The sequence below is a fragment of the Felis catus genome, chromosome A2 (genome assembly GCF_018350175.1).
Source record: "Felis catus isolate Fca126 chromosome A2, F.catus_Fca126_mat1.0, whole genome shotgun sequence".
Taxonomy (NCBI): Eukaryota; Metazoa; Chordata; class Mammalia; order Carnivora; family Felidae; genus Felis; species Felis catus.
Window position 1 is genome coordinate 33,050,126 of NC_058369.1, and position 24,334 is coordinate 33,074,459.

Genomic DNA, 24,334 nt, shown 5'->3' on the forward strand with positions numbered 1-24,334 from the left:
TTTTTAATTTTTTTTCAACGTTTATTTATTTTTGGGACAGAGAGAGACAGAGCATGAACGGGGGAGGGGCAGAGAGAGAGGGAGACACAGAATCGGAAACAGGCTCCAGGCTCTGAGCCATCAGCCCAGAGCCTGACGCGGGGCTCGAACTCACGGACCGCGAGATCGTGACCTGGCTGAAGTCGGACGCTTAACCGACTGCGCCACCCAGGCGCCCCTGCACCCAGGGCTTTAATAAGCAGAATGCAGATTCAAGTACCCGGACATCACTTGACCGGGCAGGAGGGTGACTGAGATGCCTCGGAAGAAAAACGGATTTGTTGGCCTCATTCTTGTTTCACATCTACTTTCACGAAGGTAAAAAGGCCTGGAGAGCTAGCTGTGAGATATTAACTTCCGTTTTTTTGTTTGAGAGAAACAATAAACTTCAGAGAATAGTTTCTTTACCAACCATGAACATAATACATGTGAACATTCCATCATTTCCCCCTCTCAGTCATCATCCAAAAAGAACAGGGGAAAAGAAAAACAGATCCTACAGAAAACTTTCAAAAGCCTGTAGCCACAACCTAATGTGAAAGATGGAATTTGTATTTTATTAGTTTTCCACAGGAAAATGATTTTACAGCACAAATTAAACCACTCTTTTACAAGGAAGCTGCACCCAGCCTGCACCAAAGGGAACAGAAATACAAAAGGCATTCTCTTTATGAAAGAAAGAAGAGAACTTTTATTCAATAAGTATTCAAGGATGCAGCTTTCCAATCTTCAATAGGGGGAGAAAAATAGCCCTCATTTGGTTTGGAAATATCCCTTACAATAACAAATAATTTTCAATCAGAGCTCCAAAGAGCAGGTTTCTCTATGTATAAATGAAGTAAAAGAAGATTCCATGAAAATCTACTTGTTTTTTTTTTTTTTTTTTTTTTTTTTATCTGACTACACACTTGGTCTAAAAAAACGGAAGCCCTCTGAGCTTGTGTGGTCTCTAGCATAAGCCAGGAGAGATGTTTAACTGCGTTTCTTCTGCATTCTCTTTTGTCACACACACACAAATGAAAACCGGCAGTTCCTGGCTAGCCTTCCGTCATGGGTGCCCGACTTCTAAACTTTCAGGGCAAGCTACTCACAGTGTCTGGAGGGCAGTTTAGAGTGGCAGTGAGGTACAGACACTTCTTTACTAGCACTTTTTAACAAGCAACTGTGAGAAAAGGGCCAAGAATTCCCTTCGCTGAACAAATGATGAGGAATCAGATCAATCAGTCATGAAAATGTGGCCATTTAGGAGGCCGTGGAAGGTAGTGGTTAGGAGAATGGGATCTGGGGCCAGACTAGCAGGGTTCAAACCCCACCTCTGGCTTTCTCGTGATGGGAGTCATTGGGTAATGGATGCTCCCTTGCAACACCTCTACTTTCTCACTGTAAAATGGGAATAGAGAGTTCCCGCCTTAGAGGATTGTGATGAAGGCTATGTGAATACATAGGAGGCAAGGCACAGAGGAAAGTGCTCAGTAAGTGCTGGATGTTGCTGTCACATCAACTACTTCTCACACTTAGGTGTGGATTTGCTCGAAAAGCCTGCTCTGCCTGTATCTTTGCACAAATATCTACTGAGCACATACCAAGTATAGAGCACTGTTGGATGCAATAAAGAGGCATAACAATACATCTACAGGGTTGGAAAAGAAAGGTTTTTATAGTTACTTTTTAATAGAAATGTCCTTTGGATGAAATTATATTGAACGGGCATAATAGGCCACACTCATTGAGTACAATGCAATAAAAATAGGAAATTAACAGGAAAAAGAATGCAAAAATTAGCAATAATAATAATAAAATAAAAACCTGTGGGATGTATCCAAATTCCTACACAGAAGAAAATTACAGCCTTCGATGCATTTATTAGGGAATAAGAGAGACAGAAAATAAGTGAATTATGCTTTCTACTCATGGAGCTGGAGGAAAAGAAATGAAGTAAGATCAAACCAAAAAAAAAAAAAAGGAAGAAAATTCAACAAACAGTGCTGGGACAATTATCCACATAAAAAACAAATTAGGTTGGACCCCTATGTGATACCATGCACAAAAATTAACTCCAAATCGATCACAGACCAAAACTTAACACCTAAAACCATGACATTCTTCGAAGAAAACACAGAAGTGACCGTGGGCTACACAGTAACATGAAAGCACTAGCAACAGAAGAACAGATAAATATAAAGAGAAACCCTACAACTCACAATTAAAAACACAAATAACCCGATTAAAAATGGGCAAAAGATTTGAACAGACATGTCTCCAAAGACAGGTGGACAATAAGCATTTGAGAAGAACTATACCACCATTACTCATTCATGAGATCCCCATCGAAACCAAAAAAACATAAATATTCACTAGGACAAGTTATCGTTAAAAAGCCAACTATTGGTGTGGACTCAGAGATTCTACTGCTAGGTCCGCAGCCAAGAGAACTGAAAAGATACGTCCGCACAAAACCTTGTACGTGGATATGCCCTCAGGCACTATTCGTAATAGGCAAAAGGTAGAAACAACCCAAATGTCCATCAACTAACAAATGAACCAACAAATGTGGTGTGGTCACACAATGGAATACTATTTGGCAATAAAAAGGAAGGAAGCATTGATAGCTCCTACAATATAAACGTACCTTGAAAGCATGATGCTAAGTTAAAGAAGCCAGACACAAAATTCTACATACTGCAGTATTCTACTGGCGAGAAATGACCAGGACTGGCAAATTTATAGACAGAAAGTAAACTAGTGGCTGCCTAGAGCTATGGGAGTTGATGCAAAATGAGGCATGACTTCGAAAGCACAGAATTTTTTTTTGGAGTGAGGATGACATTCTAAAATTAGGTTGTGGTGACAGTGGTACAACCTTGTGAATATACTAAAAAAACTGTGAACTGTTAAAAATGGGGTAATAGCATGTGAATTATATTTCCATAAAGTTGTTTTTAAAATGTAGAAGGAGGGAATAATGAAATTAAGGTAGAAATATAGATAGGTACCTGTAGGCAATAAAGAAAAAAAATCAAGAGAAAACACTCCTTCAATGTAAGGACTAATAAAATTGAAAAGCCTTTGGCAAATATGACCAGGTGGAGAAGAAATCACAGATAATCAACTTTAGAACAAAAAATGAGGCATTACAAATATACAAGAGAACTATTTTCATGCATAAGAGAATAGCATGTACAGCTTTATACCAGTTACTTTAAAAATCTAGAAAGACTGGATCATTTTCTAGGGTAATAAATTAATGAAACGACCTGAAGTAGTAGTACAAATCCTGAATAGAGCAATGATTATAACTAAAATGAATTGAAGTTAAAGGATCATCTCCTCCCTCCTTTTCCAAGTTCCTATAAAGAAAAAAAAAAAAAAAAAACATGTCCCAGGCCGGGATATTTTATGGACAGATTTTACCAAGTCTTCAAGAAGAGTATGGCACCCTCTATGTTATTAATCTAAATGTATATTCTCCCTCTACTACATATTATCGATTTTCTATGGGCTCATACATATTTATGAAGGATTAGAAAAAGATCTCAGAGGAATATTTTTAAATGATGCTCAATGGTTACCTTCCACCCTAGAAGAAGAGCATGAGGGTGGGATGGTCGAAGAGGACACTGAAATTCATTGTGATGCTTTTATTTTAAGAAAGGATTTATATGTGGGAATGCAAGCTGGTGCAGCCACTCTGGAACACAGTATGGAGGTTGCTCAAAAAACTAAAAATAGAACTACCCTATGACCCAGCAATTGCACTACTAGGCATTTATCCACAGGACACAGGTGTGCTGTTTCGAAGGGACACATGCACCCCCATGTTTATTGCAGCACTGTCAACAATAGCCAAAGTATGGAAAGAGCCCAAATGGCCATCAATGGATGAATGGATAAAGAAGATGTGGTATACATATACAATGGAGTATTACTCGGCAATCAAAAAGAATGAAATCTTGCCATTTGCAACTACGTGGATGGAACTGGAGGGTATTATGCTAAGTGAAATTAGTCAGAGAAAGACAAAAATCGTATGACTTCACTCATATGAGGAGTTTATGAGACAAAACAGATGAACACAAGGGTAGGGGAACAAAAATAATATAAAAACAGGGAGGGGGACAAAGCAGAAGAGACTCATAAATATGGAGAACAAACTGAGGGTTACTGGCGGGGTAGTGGGAGGGGGGATGGGCTAAATGGGTAAGGGGCACTAAGGAATCTCCTCCTGAAATCACTGCTTCACTATCTGCAAACTAATTTGGATGTATGTTTTAAAAAATAAAAAAATAAAATAAAAAGGATTTATATGTACTGCTTACCTTAAGAGAAACATTAATTTGACAGTTACTTGGAATGAAAAACATTGGGCTATGCACTGGAGACTTGTATTACATTTTCTGTCTGGTTCACTGAAGCATGGAAGGTGGGTAACGGGGAGACAGCACTACCAGCTCACAGCAGCTTAGTCTAAGTCGTAGGCTAAACCCTTACGGAGCTCTAGTCTCCTAAATGCAAGCCTAAATGCAAAGTTAAAGCAGAAGTAACAAACAGAAATAGCTTTGCAAAAGCCTTACAATAGCAAAACTTCTTAGTTCTAAGATATTATTAATTATAAGGTATGTCTTTGAATTAACAGCTTTTCTAGAAAAAAGAAAACTACCATGTTAAATACGTGCATCTATGTTCAACAACATCCAAATGCAGGTAAATATTTAGATTTGTATTTGTACCTAAGGATCAAGAAATAAAGGTATTGTATGACCAAGGGAGACGGTGGCAAAAATGAGAAACACTCTTGGGGCGCCTGGGTGGCTCAGTCGGTTAAGTGTCCAACTTCAGTTTGGGTCATGATCTTGCCGTCTGTGAGGTTGAGCCCCGCATAGGGGTCTGTGCTGACCATGCAGAGCCTGCTTGGGATTCTCTCTTCTCCCTCTGCCCCTCTCCTGTTCATGTACTCTCTCAAAATAAATAAACATTTAAAAAAATCCAAAAAAAAAAAAAAAAAACAGGGGCGCCTGGGTGGCTCAGTTGGTTAAGCATCCGACTTCAGCTCAGGTCATGATCTTGCAGTTCATTGGTCTGAGACCCGTGTCGGGACTGTGCTGACAGTTCAGAGCCTGGAGCCTGCTTCCAATTCTGTGTCTCCCTCCCTCTCTGCTTCTCCCATCTCTCAAAAATGATTAAATGTTAAAAAAAAAATGAAAACCACTCTTCAAATGATAATGTTTTAAGGTGCATTGTTTAGACCCTGCAGCAATGTTCTCCCTGAAGAATGATGTTTAGTAACACTGATGCTAGTTTATAAAGATTATTTAAGAAATAAAAAATATATTTTGATTATTAAAGAAAATATTTTTGGTTAGGAAGGAAAACAAAAGTGCCTCAATATATCTGATGCTTTTCAAATTAACCAAGGGGCCTGAATGTAAGATCAACACGTAACAGAAGAGTGAAATTGAAGTTCCTACTGTTGATTTTTTTTTTTGCGGCTTATGGAATATGATGACTTTGATATGTCAAAGACAAATGATAAATGACTTCTCTTTGTGTATGTGAATACCCATAGATAGGTATTTTCCTCATAATAACCTGTGACTTCCACCATGAAAACAAAAACAAAAAGCCAAGAAACCAACCAGCCCGCGATGCTATTTTCCAGCTGGATTTTAATTTGAATTGCCATGACAATATGAGGAAGTCTCCCCTTTATGAAGAAACAACTCCACTCGCAGTTTTCTAGCTTTTGTAATCAGCTGGGGAGCCAAAAAGCAAATGGGGAATAAACAGAATTCTTCTGAGTCTAAAATTTCAACAAGAAAGGGAAATAGAGCACATATGGAACATTCTTACAGGGTCACTATGCTAGCATTACTTCTCTTCAAGGTGTGAAAGACCGACCATCTTCTTGGAGTGTACCCAAATGAGCTTTTTAACACGTTTTCCAGGAAAATGAAAAAAAAAAAAAAGAAAAAAGGCAAGCTTCCACCAGTGAAGCCTGAAAATGGCTCATGCAATGCAAATACTCAATCTGAGATGGCTAATGAGAGAAGAATGGTCTGCAATGGTGCCATCAAAGATGAAAGTTCCAGGGACTTCAAACTTTCATTGCACAAGAGATGGCGTCAAGGTGGACTCTTCAAATTTGTATGACTTGATCTCTCTACAAATGACCTGTTTTACAAGACCGCATCCCTCTCTTTAAAACTGCGCAACCGGGGCGCCTGGGTGGCGCAGTCGGTTAAGCGTCCGACTTCAGCCAGGTCACGATCTCGCGGTCCGTGGGTTCGAGCCCCGCGTCGGGCTCTGGGCTGATGGCTCAGAGCCTGGAGCCTGTTTCCGATTCTGTGTCTCCCTCTCTCTCTGCCCTTCCCCCGTTCATGCTCTGTCTCTCTCTGTCCCAAAACTAAATAAACGTTGAAAAAAAATTTAAAAAAAAAACAAAAAACCGTGCAACCTACATTGACCCTCCAGTATTATCTTTTTGTCTTTGACTTTCACTGGCTTGAGGACACAAATTAGGACTCCCAACAGGATATTTACCGTGTGTGTGTTAGAACCCTTCACTCCACTCATAGATACCAGCAAAATAAGCTGCCAAGTAAATCTGTCACGACGAATAAATAAAAGGAGGCATGAAATACAGATTGGATCCTTGCCCGGGAATGTGATGTGAAAGGCAATGGTGCTTCTTGGGGGCCACGAACTACCATAAGGAGTGCTTCTCTTCTTGCAGGTGTATAAAGACTCAGTCATGGATAGCCCCAAAACTGGCAATAAAAACAACAACAAAAAAACCTTGCATACCGACTCTACCTTTTCTAGGGTGCCTGTCCCATCTTCAGAGCATGCTGAAGGGCTTTCAGCAGATCACAGTTCATGAGGAGGAAAGCCCAAAGAAGTCTACACTTACCAGTTGAATGTGTCCATCAGCGTGCCTGATGTTTGTAAATTACAAACTGTCCAACACAGCCTGGATGGTGGGTTATCCAGCAGACATATCCGAACTGTAATTGCTCTAATAAATACCAAGCATTTTGGTGGCAGAATTGCAGAGACCAAACTGCAACAAAGTCCATTTTTACCCACAACACAGTGATAAGCTTTAGCAAGTCCTACTGCCTGGCAGGGTGGTTACACCGAACAGAACCCTTTCTCTTCCTCTGCATCAGGCTATTCTGCTCACTACATAGCTGTCAAAGAAAGAGACACAGAGTGTGCATCTCTACTTATCAGACACACAGATGAGCACCTACTATGTACGGGGCCTCCCTTGGCATTGCTTGTGTATTACGTCACGTACTCTCACCACGGTTCCATGGGGATGGTATCACTATTCCGATTTTATAAATCAAGAAACCCCAGGGAAGTGACTTATCCGAGATCATAAAGCCACAGAATGCAAGGGGTAGGAGTCAAGCCCAGTTCCGCCCATACTCCAAGCCTGTGTTTGTTTATACGGTGGCCAAAACACTGTGCCTCTCAGTGCTCTGAAAGCTGAAGAAGGCTGCTTCTCCCAACAGTTCCCTTGAAACACAGGTTCTGGACAATGCCATTATAGGTGCTTTGGGAACGTTTTAATAACTGCCTATGCTGCTGTGATTTATTCTCCATTCCAATTTCCGTGTATTTCAGAGATCTACCCAATCACGGTAATGTAATATGGCTTGGGATGTCCAGCTCGTCCTCAACATTCAGGAATCTAGTGTCCAAGTGGACATCCTACCCGGGCTCTCCCAGAGCAGAGGATTCGTCACCCCTCTCCGACTTCCCCCTTCCTGCTATGGGTCACTCTACTCCCTGAAACTGCTCCTGCCTCTGTCCCTGAAGCAAGGTTGTCACTGGGGCTGGCGACGTTGTCTCTGAACAGAAATGGTATATTTAGTGTCCTCGTCAGCACTGCCATCTGCCAACACTAGCACTACGACCACGATGCATTCCAGCATCCTCCATAGGTGAAGTGCTTCCACAAGACCAAGACTGTGTTAGGCTTCACGACAACCTTTCCAGGGAGGTTCGAGATCTCTACTTTGCGAATGAGGAAAACAAGTCTCTGAGACGCTAAAGAAAAAAAAAAAAAAAAAAAGAAGAAAGAAAACACATGTTCCCCACTGCCATGCAGGGCGGGTAGATTTCTTTCATTGGGTCCTATCTCTACACCTTATCTTATTCTCTCCTTGTCAGAAACTCTCTTCTGGTTCTCATTGGTCCTAGATGCAAAGACAAACTTCTTACGAGAAGAGGTATGACCTCTAGTGTTCCTCTGTAAGAGATCAGTCACTTTGGCCTGTTGCGTGTTATGCACAAGGCCACTGTCTTTCCTTTTGTACTACAAGTATAAAAAAGAGAGGAGGACAAAGGGAAAGAGAAGGAAGAAAAAATATTATATTATACCTTAATAGGCTCTTCATGTGATAATGAGAATTGATCCCCAGACACACACACCCAGTTTGGATATTAGTCACTCATGCCTTCTTTATGCTTGGAAACATGCTTAGTGATTAACACACTCTTGCTCTTGTCAGGCTCAGCACAACCTATAAAGCAGGCATTACTGGTTCCATCCTATACACGAAGCTCAGAAAGGTTAGGCGACCTGTGCAAGCACAGCTAATAAGCAGCAGAGTCAGAATTTAAAACCCAGCTCTTTCTACAAAGCAGCAAGAAAGAGACAAACAACCCAATTAAAAAGAAAAATGGGGAAAGACTTGAGTAGGAACTTCATAAAAGAGGATATCCAAACAGGCAACAAGCATTTGAAAAGGTGCTCAATAGCATTTTCTATCAAGAAAATGCAAATCAGAATCAGGAGATACTGATGCACAGCCACCACGATGACGAAACATCGGGGAGACTAACGTTAGCAAACGTTGGCTTGGCGAGGACGAGGAACAATTGGAACTCTCGCACATGTGGTATGCAAACTGATACAAACACTTTGGAAACTATTTGGCAATATCTGTCTCAGCTCAACGTATGCCTCCAACTGCATCCAGCAATCCTACACCTAGGTGGGAACTGAGTACATATGTCCACTTGTATAAGAATGTTCCCAGCAGCAGCTGAAAACTGGAGACAATTCAAAACAGCAGAAGAATGGATACACAGATCACAGAACATTCCCACAATGCAAAGCTACAGAGCAATGGAAAGAAAGAAAGAAAGAAAGAAAGAAAGAAAGAAAGAAAGAAAGAAAGAAAGAAAGAAAGAAAGAAATAATAAAAATGCTACAACATGCAGACAATATGGATGAATTACGGAAGTAATGTTAGCAAAAAGAGTAAGAATGAAAGAATACATAGTGTATGATTCCATTTGCACGATATTTAAAAACAGGTGAAAGGAATCTAGGGCGATCAGTCAGAATCACAGTCACCTCTGGGAGGAAGGACAAGTATTCAACGGGAGCCCTCAGGAGGCAGCCTGGTAGGATGGTCAGTGTGCTCTATATATTGTTTGGGGTAACAATTAATTGGATGCATGTATGTGTGTACATGTGTGTGCGCATGTGTATTTCTGTCAATACACATCAAGCCACGCACTTAAGGCTTATATAACATTATATATATTTTATACCTTGTGTAAAAATGTTTATTTTTGAGAGAGACAGAGCACGAGTGGGGGAGGGGCACAGAGACCCATGTGGGGCTTGAACCATGGACTGCAAGATCATCACCTGAGCCGAAGTGGGATGCTTAACCAAGAGCCATACAGGCGCCCCCCCCCCCCTTATTTTTAAATTTTTTTATAGAGAAGGTCTCTGTTAGAACCCAAATATGCCTGCCTCCAGTAACGGTCAAAACTGTGATGCTATGATACTGGGGTCTGGAAAGACAGGAAGAAATGGATCTGTTTGTGGAGGAAGAAAAGAGAGAAGGGAGGGCAATGGTTTTCACCTACTCAATGTTCCTTACAGACGCCATATTTTTTTGTTGTATCTAACAGTTTGTTTCTCAATTTGTAAATGATCCACATTCACAGTGACCTTGGAAGGGAGGAAATCCCTCCACAGGGCTTCAAACTGCAGTGGGTTTCCATGGGGGTGCCTAAATCTGCCATGATGAAGGAGGCTCACTACCTGTCCACAGGTGGCCCATGGGGGACTAGACTGGGCAGCAAACATGAAATTCAATTGAACCTACATTAGCCACAAACTTCTATCCACTGGGAGGAAAACATGTAGATTCCCAGAATCAGCTATATTCACCCAGGCAAACACCATAATGTGGGCTGAATTTCACTCCACCTGGTCGTTTTATACGATGTCTCCTTTTTAGGTCATGTTATACATTTAAAGAATATTGTATCTAAAACTCAGACAATTTTTTCTTCAAAATTCCACTGACGACAAAAATGTGGTTTGTTTTTTTTTCCCAAATCACTAGTTAAGTGAAGTTGAGACTGTGAAAAACCATTTAGAGATGAAAACAAGAAATGTGCGTCCCTCAACACAATTGATGGTGCAAATTAAGAAGACAGAAATTGTAACTACAAACAATCCTGTAAGAACTGTTTGTAAAGATCTTGTGAGATGGGAAATGAGAAAATTGTCAACTTCGTTTAAGTATAACAACTACACAATTTCTAGCATAACCAAATTTTATCTCACTATTCTTTTTCCTTTAATTTTTTTAAAATGTTTATTTATTTTAAAGAGAGAGACAGAGCACGAGCAGGGGAGGGACAGACAGAGAGGGAGACACACAATCCGAATCAGACTCCAGGCTCTGAGATGTCAGCACAGAGCCCGAGACGGGACTTGAACCCACGAACCACGAGATTATGACCCGAGCCGAAGTTGGACACTTAACCGACTGAGCCACCCAGGCACCACTTATCTCAGTTTTCAAAGCAAAACACTTAAGACAATAGCATGGCCCCACTTCTAGGAGACAGCTCATGAGAGTAGAGAAGACTCAAATAGAAATATGGCAACCTCAGAAGAAATGGTCCAAAGAATAACCAGTTTTCCTTCAAATGACTGAAGTAGAGGAGAAATACGAGAAAGCCGTGCCCTGATAAAACTGGGGTTCCAGTAGGAACTTAGATAGTCCTTGAATAACTGTCATGTACTCTGCTTAGATTTATTCTATTAACAAGCAATGGAAGCTGTATCTGAAATAGCCAAGCCTTCATCCAAAGGAGTTATCCCACAGCATTTCATACCTGTTGAACTTGCCAAGGAACTGAAGAGGCCAAATCCTCTGACCTAAGTCTCCACAAAGGGCCTCAAATCTAGACTTTTGTTCTCTTCAAATAAAGTTATATCTGTGGTCATAAAGCTATACTAAAAAGGATAAGAGATATTTAAACTTGGGATCTATTATCAAATTATACTGCCTTTAGTGTAACTCCAGTTCATGTTTTATACATCTTGCAATTTCATACATCTTGAATAGTACAATTATACCACATACCTATGTGTATATTAAAAAGCATTAATTAAATGCACATATTAAAGCCATGTCCTGGGGTGTCTGGGTGGCTCAGTTGGTTAAGCGTCCAACTTCGGTTCATGTCGTGATCTCACAGTTAGTGAGTTTGAGCATCAGGTAGGGCTCTGCAATGACAGCTCAGAATCTAGAGTCTGCTTTGGATTCTGTGTCTCCCTCTCTCTGCCCCTCCCCTGCTTGTGCTTTCTCTCTCTCTCTCTCTCTCTCTCTTCTCTCTCTCTCTCTCTCTCCCCCTCTCTCTCAAAAATAAATATTTTTTAAAAGCCACGTCCTAACTCTTAAAAAAATTATGTATTTATTTTTGAGAGAGAGAAAGCACGGGTGGAGGAGGCAGAGAGAAGAGAGGGAGAGAGTCCAAAGCAGACTCTGCACTGTCAGAGCACAGCCCAAAGTGGGCCTTGAACCCACCAACCACAAGAACATGACCTGAGTCAAAGTCAGATGCTCAACTGATGAGACACCCTGACGCCCTCCTACATCCTAACTTTTGCTGCAGGACTGGTTTTTGTTGCTGTTGTTATCGTTGTTTTTAAATATTTTAGGAGACTCAAAAATATGAGTCGTCTCTAAATCCTTAAGAGGCCCTAAGGAGCAAGTAATGTCCACAAGACCGCATTATTTGGGGACTACGCCTGGGAGATTAGAAAGGTTAATGTGTCCAGTACGTCTCTAATAAACCGATTCCTTTTTAAATGAGGAGTAAATCCTGTGGATGTTAAGTAGAGTCACTTGCCCACAGTCACACGGGTGGATGTTTCCCAAATGTCTCCGGGAAAGAAGATGCTCTGCTTTTTCTTCTGCCTCTTCTTTGGGATTTGTTTCACTTTCTCGTCACACTGATTCATTGGTCTCAAGACTGCACTTGCGTCCGTCCTTGTAAGTCTATCATTCTGAGCTTACCCTATCGAGAAATTTACCTTAGGTGGGGCGCCTGGGTGGCTCCGTCAGTTGGGCATCTGATTCCTGATGTGGGCTCAAGTCATGATCTCACGGTTTACTGAGTTCAAGCCCCATGTCTAGTGAGGTCTGTGCACACACCACGGACCTGCTTGGGATTCTCTCTCTCTCTCCTTCTTCTCTGCCTCTCTCTCTCCCTCTCAAAAATGAATAAACACTAAAAAAAGGAAATCTACCTTGTTTTATTACAACTGCCTCTTGTTTGTCCTCCCCACTATGCTATAAACTCTCTAAGAGTAGGAAATATAACCAGTTTACCCCTAAATGCTGGCACCTAACAATGCGACCTGCTCATAATGGCACTCAATGACATGTTTGCTGAATGGACAGATAAATGGAATAAATGGAGGTCGCTGGATGAGTAGATGGATCAAGTGATTTGATGAAAGGGAAAATGAAAGAAATAATAGTTACTACCTAACAAGATCCAATTCTAATATTGTCTCCACCCCTTTAATTAGCTGCATTCGGAACGAAGAGATGGTATAACTCGATTGGATTAGGCTTCTGGCATTAAACTCTCCAGGGGAGGGGCACCCGTGTGGGCACCTGTGGACTGTATGACTCAGTCCATACAGCACGCAACTCTTGATCTTGGGGTTGCGAGTTTGAGCCCCATGTTAGGCACAGAGATTACTTACAAATAAAATCTTAAATAAACAAGCGAGCAAACAAATAAATAAGTAAAGTATCCCGCGGATATTATCCAAACTGGACTAAGGTACCACTTCGCCCTATTTGGCAAGCATGGCTGAGACATGCACCTCCCAGATGAAAGGCAAATTTGATCTACCTTTCAGGCTTTAGGTCTAGCTGTACTCCTAGTACTCAGCCAGTGAAATCATGAAACCATGGAATCAGGGTGCTGCCTACCACTAAGAACCCCATGAACACAGACCAGAAACTGAACAGTGACCCCCTAGAGTTGCATACCATGGCGCTTTGATGGGATCTACAACTAGGAAGTAATAATCTTGCAAGGAATAACAAGGAAAGGAATATGTTTACTCTGGATTCTTTCTCTTCCTTTTTAAAAAATGTTCTGTAGAGCTATAAATAATAGGCAATATGAGCCACTGGTTAGGAGTGAAACTTCTGGAAAAACACAGACAGCTCTACCGCTTATTAGTTGTGACATCTGAGCACGTTATTTAATTTTGAGGAAAGAATAACACCTAGCACAAGGCAAGTACTCAATACATATTCATAATGCAAATTTTATTCTGCTTTTATACTGATCTAGAATCCCATCAGCAGATACTTAGAATCCAATGAAGATAATTTTCCTAGCTAGTTTTCTAAATATATTCAGTATGTGTATATATACGTGTACATCTACATGTACACACACATAGTCTGAGCAAAGAAAACGTAGTGGTTACTAGTGGGAGCTCTAGTATCCATTTTGATAGCCTGGGTTCCAGTCTCTTCACAAATGGAAGGCAAGACACTTAACCTTACTAAGCCTCAGCTTTCTCATCTATACACGAGAATAATAGTAATACTTCCTTCATAGGATTTCCACATGGATTAAATGAGGAATTATAATAAAAGCAAGCAGCATACACTCGGTATTTCACAAGAGTTAGATTTTTCTTTTCATATATGCACAATGTCTTCCAGGTTAGTCTCTCTACACTCTAATACACAAGATCTAACAATGTACTAACAAAATCTCAACTCTAGGGTAAAAATACTGACATTTATAAGGGGGACAACCCAAACACATTAACACTCACATATAGTAATCAGTACCCTTTTCCCAAAACTATATTGGTCACTTTTTTACTGTTTTTGTTGTTGTTGTTGTTGTTGTTGTTGTTGTTGTTGTTGTTGTTTTGGCATGGGTCTAATAAAATACTTTATCTTAAAATTATTTCAAATGTAAAGAAAGTTGCAAGAATAAGAGTGGTACAAACAACACTGTATACGCTTTATGAAGACTCAAATATTATGAATATTTTAACCTGCTGGCCTGTCATCTGTTCTTTGTCTCCCCCTCCCCACACATAGTATATTTTTAACCATTTTCAATGTTTTGTAGCCATTCAAGATCAAGGGGCATTCGCCACGGCCTTTTACCCCTAAACACATCATAGTGTACTGCCTAAAAACAGGAATGTGTAAATGATTAATTTTAAACCAAGAGGAGAATATGTCATCGAGCAGGTAATGAGTCTAGTTCATTCATACTGTGGTTGAAATAATATAAGTGACATTTCCTTGCTTAAGTTTAAGGTCACTGGGGGTGCCTGGGTGGCTCAGTCAGTTAAGCATCCGACTTTTGATTTCGGCTCAGGTCATGATCTCAGGGCTCGTGGGATCCAGCCCTACGGCCGGGCTCTTCACTGACAGCCCAGAGCCTGCTTGGGATTCTCTATCTCTCTCAGTGCTCCTCCTCCACTTGTCCACCAACACCCCCCAAAACAAATAAATAAAAACATTTAATTTAAAAAAGTAAGTTTAAGGTCGTTATCTGAGGTAGCTCATTTCATATGAACTTTAGGTAAGCCCATCAGAGCATCACCAGTTAAGTATCCTTACTTAGACCTTGGCATAAATGCACATAATCCATTACAGAAGCAAGAAAATGTATTTGTAGATAGTTTTAGGGAACACATTTGACACAAGGAGGTTTCTTTAAAAATATGTTGTACTTCATTCTCTTGACTCATGATTCTTGGGACGCCAAAATTTGATAAAAACCTTCCCTTAAAATAATAGATGGTAAAGATAATATGAAAACCTCCCTGTCCCTACATAAATTGCTGTGGAAATTGTTTTATAATTGCAACACATCTTGATGAAGAATCTCAGCCAGAATTATAAAGCAATTAAATAAATTAACATGTCTGCCAAATGGATGTATGTTAGTATCCGACACCCAGCCAAGGACTAATCCATATGGTATTAAGAGAAGACTCATTTTCAAATTCAGTAGGTTAATTTAAAGCATGGTCTTTGAGGTGATGCACCCAAAGAAATAAACCCAGAGCTTGGACTCTTGGGAGCAAAGGATTCTGGGTTCCATCATTATCAAATAGTGCATAACACACCTGAGTCACTTAGCTAAGTTCTCCCCCTCTCAAGCGCCATACTCATAATACAGAGATGATAATACCATACTTCTAAGGGCTTGCAAAGGGTTAAAAGAGACAACACTTGTAAATCATTGAGCACAGTGCCTGGTACATAAAGTAAGCCCTTGATTAATGATGGAGGTTATTATGAAGCAATGAGGCTGATCTAACATGTTTTGATAAGAAGATTATCAATTATATCAACTCTAATTAAACTTAAATCTAAACTCCTATGACTTTCCTTTTTTTTTTTAACACCCCTGAGCACCTCACAATAAAGAACACAAGCCAAACCATGTTTATATGAGGCTATTAACAGACACTTATAAATCAAGTCCAGCGTGAGGAGCTTTTAAGTTTGTAGTTTTTCTTTCCTTTTTTTCCTCCAAAATGACTCCATCCATTCAGCAAATATACAATGGCAATTAGGGTTAACAACATCTAATAAGAAATACAAAGAACAAGAACACTGGGGAATTAGCTGATGCTGGGAATATACAGAGAATGTGCTGTTTCAAGCACGCCTATTATTGGTTAAACCATCCAATTATTAATCTTCACTATGCTTTTGCCTAGCATCCAGGGCTGGGTTGTTCCTCGACAAATGTTAGAAAAGCTTTTTTCTTTTTTATAGATTTTATTTTTAAGTTACCTCTACACCCAACGTGGGTCCCGAACCTAGAACCCCCCCTGGATCAAGAGTTGCCTGCTCTCCCAACTGAGCCAGCCAGGTGCACCTGGAAAATCATTTTTTAAAACCTACCTTGTCCCCCTTCTAGGGGGATCACATAAATTATCAAACTCATTTAAAAAGGTAACCATAAAAATAAGGCTCAGAGCCTGAGGGGAACCTGCAAAGAGACAAGGGAGAATACTGGACTGGACAAGTCATGTTAGAAATGAGAAGGAGAGGGGTATGGAAGAAAGAAGACTGTCTGAAGTAGGGGAACTCTGGAAGACCTATGAAGTGCCATACTCACCAAGCACTGGGTACTTAGGTACCCATCAGGAAAGGTATTGAGAAAATGGCACTCCAGAAAGCCTGGGTAACCTGGCCAGGTGAACGCAAGGAAGTCCCGGAGTCTGCCAGGGTCTCCGGTGCTCCAGAGTCCCACACACCTGAACGTGAAGGCCCCGAGAAGAGGGGCTATCCAATGCACCCATGTCCTTCTCATGAACCCCCTGATGGGGGGTTCTCCTGATGGGGTAACTCTCTTCTCCTGTGGCAAGAAGGGATGCCACACGAGTGGCTTCAGGGCTCCTGGAGGGGCACTCCAGAAAGAAGCCAATGGGGTTGGATTTTGCACTGTCACAAACATGCCGTATGGTATGCTCATGGCATTGATCAGGCGGGTGTGATCAGAGGAACAGAGAACCTCCCCACTTCCCTCACACACCTTCCACACCCCACCAGACCTTTGTGTCTATGAAAATTTATTTATAGTTATCCGAGCCCAGACTCTAACTTCGAATTCCATCGAAACAAAAGTATTTTTTTCCAAATCCCGTGTTGTTTTTTTTTTTTTAATTTGGCACAGTATTCCTTGCCTAGACTACAGCACTACTTTGTGAAACACAAATCCTATCTCAGCTTGCCCTTGGTGGAATAGGGAACTGTATATGAGACGTGATACAGCAAGCAGAGGGGAAAATTCCCTTGATGCAATCTTGCGTTTAAAGTGTTTTCTGCGCACAAAACAGTGTGTTAAGCACTATAAAAAGTACAAAAACATATCAAAAGCAGAAGAATGCATCCCTACCCATGAATCTGCTTTGCTGCCAGACATCCCAGCTATTTCGAGCAGCACCACATTTATTTATTTATTTATTTATTTATTTATTTATTTATTTATTTATTTATTTATTTATTTTAAGTAGGCTTTACGCCCAGCATGGAGCCCTATGCAGGGCTCGAACTGACAACCGTGATCAAGAGCTGAGCTGAGATCAAGACTCAGATGCTTGGGGCGCCTGGGTGGCGCAGTCGGTTAAGCGTCCGACTTCAGCCAGGTCACGATCTCGCAGTCCGTGAGTTCGAGCCCCGCGTCAGGCTCTGGGCTGATGGCTCGGAGCCTGGAGCCTGTTTCCGATTCTGTGTCTCCCTCTCTCTCTGCCCCTCCCCCGTTCATGCTCTGTCTCTCTCTGTCCCAAAAATAAATAAAAACGTTGAAAAAAAAATTAAAAAAAAAAAAAGACTCAGATGCTTAACTGACTAAGCCACCCAGGTACCCCTCTAGGAACACCGCATTAAAGTCACCTGCTTAAGGATACATATTGTGGAGAATGGAGAACTGTATGGCACAATATAAACCATTCACTTCTTTCTTCTAATTCTTGGCTTCTTTGAAGACAACCCAATAGTTAACCAATGAGAACAAATAAGGTCGGTTTTTTTTAAGTTTCATTAAACGCAGTTGATTTTTTTTTTTTGAAAGAGAGAGAGAGAAAGCATGAGCAGTGGAAGGCAGAGAGAGACTCTTAAGCAGGCTCCATGCCCAATGTGGAGCCCGATGTGGGGTTCCATCTCACCACCGTGAGTTCTTGACCTGAGCTGAAATCAAGAGTCAGATGCTCAACCGACTGAGCCACTCAGGAGCCCCAGTTTTTTAAAGTAAGCTCTATACCCAACGTGGGGCTTGAACGCATGACCCTGAGACCAAGAGTCATGCACTTCACCAACTGAGCCAGCCAGGAGTCCTGAACAAATGAGTTTTGATGAAGAAGGAAGGAAAGGTCAGGTGTTGGCAGTAAGGGGGTGGCCCTTGAGTAGGGGAAGTCCCCAGACTGCAGACCAGCTGGGGACACATGGGAAAATATAGTACCAATGGGTAAACAGCAAGGGGAGGGAAAAAGTGGAAAACTCCTGGAGAAGATGTGAGGGCAGACACTAGTCTTACAACAGACAACAAATCTTTGCAAATGAATAGAAAAGAGGGAGGCCTTATCAGATCCATAACATTCTGTGTGTCCTCAGTGAGGCCAGGGTGAGAGACCACACACACCCAAGCATCTTGGCAGGGAACCTTGCACACAGCAGGAATCCACAAACTGGAGCGCTCACAGACACTAGCCACTTTTCTGCAAGAGGCCAGGCTCTGTAAAGGCTGCAACAATCCTTTTCCATTGGAGACAGCACTCACTATGGTTACAGGACAAGGGCAATAATCACAGTGAGAAAGTTTCCAGGGACTCTTATCGGATCAGTCCTGGGGATGCTTCCAGAACTGTCTGGCTCATGAATTATGACTTGAAGCATTCCACTTGTGTCAAACACAACCTGAAAACAGAAGTGAACAGTCCAAGAGAGAAGCCATTTTCCAATACCCAGATCTCTGTCCTCGCCCCTTCCTGATAAATTGGTCTAGTTCGTGTCATCAGCTTAAAGCGCAGAAGGGGCTGAGTCCAGGCAAGCAGTACTGGAGATGGCTGTGTTTCAAAGAAACTCAGAGGTTCAAACAATACCAAAGGTGATTTGCGTCCGTGATGTCACAGCCCAATTCGAGGTAACAACGACACCGTCTGTTAGCAGATGCTAAGGGGCCTATTTGAATATGGCACCTCTACAAAGGAAAACCAGGGCCACCTATGTTTATCACATGAAAGTGTCTTGTAGATCAAACACTTTTAATCCCTTTGTAAACCCCTTTAAGTCACTGATCAATGCCTCTTACAGCAGATACAATGGTTTCAGTATCAGTGAGAGCTTGGATCAACAAAGTGTTGAGGTACAGAACAAAACGGACTTATCCTTTCCTCTTTGAGATGACCTTTGCTTGAAAAGAAAGATGAGTTCTTCAGCGTGGAGCTCAGAAAAGGGAGACAGAATGGGAGAGGTGGTGTTCAGCATTCCAGAGAACCCATCCGACTGGGTGAGTTGTATCTCGTTTTGACAGCAGTGGTATAGTAACTGACAAGCACTGTCAGGTAACACATTTATCTGCACAGGAAAGGCGGCCATTCCAAAGCACAAATCTCAGATGTTGTCACATCAGCGAGGACCAGAAGCCATAATGCAGAAGGCTGTCGATGCAGGAGGCACACTGTTATCTAGACTGTAATCAGGGGGAGCAGAGAATGGGCACTCCAGTTCCAGGCACACAAGGGCCCTGACTTTTTCCTCTGGGTCTGGATTACTGGCCGAGTAATCATCGGAGTCCTTACCAGCCATCTAGGGGCTCCAGCCTCTGAGCTGCCTTTTACCTTCTGAAAGTGTGATGGCAAAGTTTTTCTGTTGTGTCTCCAAAACATCTAGCAACCGAGACAAAAAAAATAAGACGCGAGAAACAAAAAACAAGTTCCTCCATTTCTCCGTTGGTTCGTTCACTCAACAAATATCTATTCTCTGGTCCAGGCACTGAGTTAGGTGTGGGCTGGTCGCCGAGGAAGACACAGTCTCGGACTTCCGAACAGTCAGATTCTAATAGGACAGACAGACACTCAGCGGGCAATGCACTCAGGCACATGAGCTGGAAGAAGGGGGTCAGAGAGGGTAGCTCTGGCAGCAGGGAAGAGGGCAACAGGCCCAAACTTGGAGGTCTTTGTGGCATGTAGGTTAAAGTTCAAAAGAAGATGGTGTGCTGGTCAGATGGAAAGGTACGGAAAGAGGAAAAAAGAGCACGCACCCAGTTACAGGAAGGCAGCAGGTGTGTCCGGGGAATGGATGAAGTCTGTGTGACTGGGAGGGGGGACTGACCACGTAAGAGAATTTGAGGGGCAGGGGACAAGGAATGGAGAAGTGAGCAACCCAGATGATGTTTATAGGGATTTCAAATTCATTTCAAGGTGGTTTTTCACAGGTATACTAAAGAAGAGATTCCATGAAAAAGAAGATAGACCGAGATATCCCAAGAGAATCGCGTAATGATTTCTTAAAAGCTGAATCACCATTAAAGAATTATTAAAATTCTATCGCACATATCAGCGAGTTACTTGAAAATCAGAGATAAGATACTTATTTTTAAGGCACTGTGCCTTGCATAGCTCCAACTCCCATAAGACCCCATGATTTTAAACAGCTAAATCTATAAAATTCAGCAATGAGGGGCACCTCGGTGGCTCAGTCCGTTGAGTGTTCCAACTTTAGCTCAGGTCAACATCTTACGCGGTCGGCCTTTCTGTCGTCAGCACAGGGCCCACCTACTATCCTCTGTCCCCCTCGCTCTGTGCCCCTCCCCCACTCATGCTCTCCCTCTCAAAAATGAATGAACATTTAAATAAAATAGGGCTACCTGGATGGCTCAGTCACTTAGGCGTCTGACTCTTGGTTTCAGCTCAGGTCAGGAGTTCAAGCCCCGGGTTGGGGTCTCTGCTGTAAGCACAGGGCCTGCTTCAGATCCTCTGTCCCTCTCTCTCTCGGCCTCTCCCTTATGCTCGCTCTCTCCCTCTCTCTCTTAAAAAATAAACATTAAAACAACGAATGCAAGAATAAAATAGACAAGTAAAACAATAAAGTTCAGCAATGAGAAGCTTCCTCTCTGTTTCTTTCACTCTCCATGGTCCCTGTTATCCTGCCTCAATCACACTTCTATTAATGATGCCCGGCACAGAAATTAGAACTGGCTTAACTCTGACTATGCTACCTGTGACCCGTGTGACCCTAAACAAGCTATGAACTACTCTGAGCCTCTGTTGCCTCTAACGGACCCATCTCTTAGGGACACCGGGGGCATCACCAAATGCTTGAACAATACCAAATGCTTGAACAATGGAATTCAGGCAGTGCTTGAAGGAAGTATTTCTCTTTGTGTTTTATTAAAGAGTCAACGAGACGCAGAGAGGTTACATGACTTACGCCAGGCCACACAGCTATCGCAAAGCCCTCAGACTTCACACCAGGGCTTCTGACTCCCTCTGTAACCTAGTCCCCTTTGCTGACATGATTCTGGTTGTTGTGAAGGTTTTTTGGTGGCAATTGTCAACGGTAAACATAATTAGACTTCAACTCGGATGACTTTTTTCATACTGTGGAAGTAATCCAAGTTTTTGAATAAAGACAAAATAAAAGGGGAGTGGAGTAAAATAAAGACTGTGGCAAAAAAAAAAAATAGCATTGGAGGAACACTTGAAACGAGTGGACCGTATGGTGCGCGAATTATACCTCAATAAAGCTGTTAAAAATAAGACACATTAAAACAGCACCGGATGAGCAATGAGTTATGTGGCATTTAGAAGCGGTATGATTTTGAGGAAGTTTTACTGGTTGCTCCGTTTCCTTACCTGTCAAATAGGGATGCTATTACCTGCACTGTCTTTGCCAAGGAATTAGGAGACAATGGAATCTTAAGTGGTAAAACCCATCGTGGTGATATGATGACACTAAAAAGAACCTGAGAATGAAGGGGCTTTATTTATTACTTTCTAGTGACACGTGGACCTCCTAACGCATGTGAAGACAAGACGTCTACCCCAACTCGCAAGCACCTGTTCATGAGGTCATCACTTCTCAAAATGGTGAAGTCACTAAAATAGCAGCAGCAGGAAGTTCTGGAAAAATGCAGATTACGAGAGCTTGTCTCCTCATGGGACAGTTACAACATCATCAGGAGGTTGTGTTCTCCAAAGGAAGGGCTTCCTACTCCGTTGGCACGACAGGTTTGGTAGAGAGTTCTGCTTTACCAGTCACAGGGGCCAAAGAATCAAAATAAACAAAAACGTGGCTTGAGTTCTCCAAGCCTGTAACCGAATCCCTGGTGACCTGTGGTCTACTCATGTTCAAAGGTACACATGCTGTGCCAGACTCAGAAACAGACCTCTTCTGAATTTCCTTCCCATTTTATGAAGGAAATGTAAAATGAAACGCTACTTGTTTTCCCTTTCAGGAGAAAGACCATTTCTTCCTTCCCAGTTCCCGATTTGTGGGTTTCATAGAAATGAAACATTAGTACCAAGGGCTTTATGCGAGCAAAGACAAAACAGGATTTTTCACTGTTTTTAAAAGGCTGAGGTCATTTTTGCCCCAATTCCTATATAGTGGTAAGCTTTAAAATCAAGCCATTTAGCTCACAGTCAGGTCCTATAAATCAGGGGAAAAAATAAATGGGAAAGCAAGCCAAAACGTAACCATAGTAACACCACAGATGCGTCAAGAAATGGTGTGTTCATTTGCTTCATTCCCCATTTCTTAAATTGGAATCTAAGTAAGGGAAAAATTACACAGAGAACAATCATGATTCTGCAATTACTGAATTCTGCAAAACGGCATTCAACCTGCTGTCCTAGAATTTCAGAGGCAGCTATGGTACAGCTACAGAAATAGCCCCGGGTGGTGAGAGTCGAAAAGACCCCAATTGGACACTTAGCAGTGACTTGATCTCCCCACGCCTCTGTTTCCTCATCTGTAAGCTGAGAATTAAAAATCCCAACCTCCAGGGGCCCCTGGGTGGGTCAGTTGGTTAAGCACCGGACTTCGGCTCAGGTCATGATCTCGAGGCCCGTGAGTTCGAGCCCCGCGTCGGGCTCTGTGCTGACAGCTCGGGACCTGGAGCCTGCTTCAGATTCTGTGTCTCCCTCTCTCTGCCTCCCTCTCCCGCTCATGCTCTGTCTCTGTCTCTCTCTCTCAAAAATAAATAAACATTACAAAATTAAAAAAAAAATCCCAACCTCCAAGAGTTATTTGAGGGTTAATACTAGCCAGCATATCAAAGTCAGGACTTTGGACTGGTGGACTCAAGAGACCAGAAGCTCTGATCACCTTTAGCCTTGTTTGTTTTTAATTTTTTTAATGTTTATTTATTTTTGAGAGAGAGAGAGAGACAGAGACAGAGACAGAGAGAGACAGAGCATGAGCAGGCAAGGGGCAGAGAGAGAGGGGGAGACTCAGAATCTGCAGCAGACTCCAGGCTCTGAGCTGTGAGCACACAGCCAGACGCGGGGCTTGAACTCACGAACCACGAGACCGTGACCTGAACCAAAGTCGGGCACTCAACCGATGGAGCCACCCAGGTCCCCCCCCCCCACCCCTGCCTTTAGCCTTGTTTTTATTGGCTTACCTTAGTGCCTTGGTTTCTTGAGCCATAAAACAATTTATGAGCCCTTTATAACCCATACAATTAACGTTAGAAATTATTATTAATCCAAGTGTAAAAAATTGTTGGTAGGATACAAGATCATAGCATTCCATTCCAACGCTGAAAGACTAAAAGAACGGAGGCCCAGATACGTTAACACATTATCACAACAGTTTCTCTGTCAAGGCAACTCTGCTACTCAGCAGAAAGAGACAACCTTGGGGCACTGACCCAAGTTCCTTGCACTCCACCTCTTTTCCCTGTGGAGCCTTGGTTTTATTAATAAGTAAAATGAGGAGCAGGGAGGGCTGTTCTAGAACCTGATCTTTAAAGGTCCCAGTGTAGACTTATAACCTATGTCCCTGCGGGTCTATGGTGCCTCACATTAGTTCTGTTTACCATCTTGCAGTGGTATCGGGAAACATTAGCACTCTGGCACGACTTGCAAACTATTTTTTTTTTTTCTTAAAGAAAACCATTATAGCAAACAAATCACAGCAGTAAGCTGGGTACCCTCAATTTCAAATTAGTCCTCATTTTGTTTGCTGGTTAAAATATAATATTTCCTTTCTATTTTTTAATGTTTATTTACTTTAGAGACAGAGCACAAGCGGGGGAGGGACAGAGAGAACCGGAGACAGAAACTGAAGCAGGCTCCAGGCTCTGAGCTGCCAGCACAGAGCCTGACATGGGGCTCGAACTCACAAACCATGAGATCACGATCTGAGCCGAAGTTGGACGCTCAACTGACTGAGCCGCCTAAGTGCCCCTAAAAAATGGTATTTAAAAAAAAAAAAAATTCAAG

The 24,334-nt window shown here is 42.0% G+C and overlaps 1 protein-coding gene across 17 annotated transcripts in view; it reads right to left on the reverse strand.

Annotated features, from left to right (window-relative positions):
* MAGI1 (membrane associated guanylate kinase, WW and PDZ domain containing 1) overlaps positions 1-24,334 on the reverse strand; it is a 638,028-nt gene that overhangs the window by 229,111 nt on the left and 384,583 nt on the right. The gene's annotated exons all lie outside the window — the stretch shown is intronic.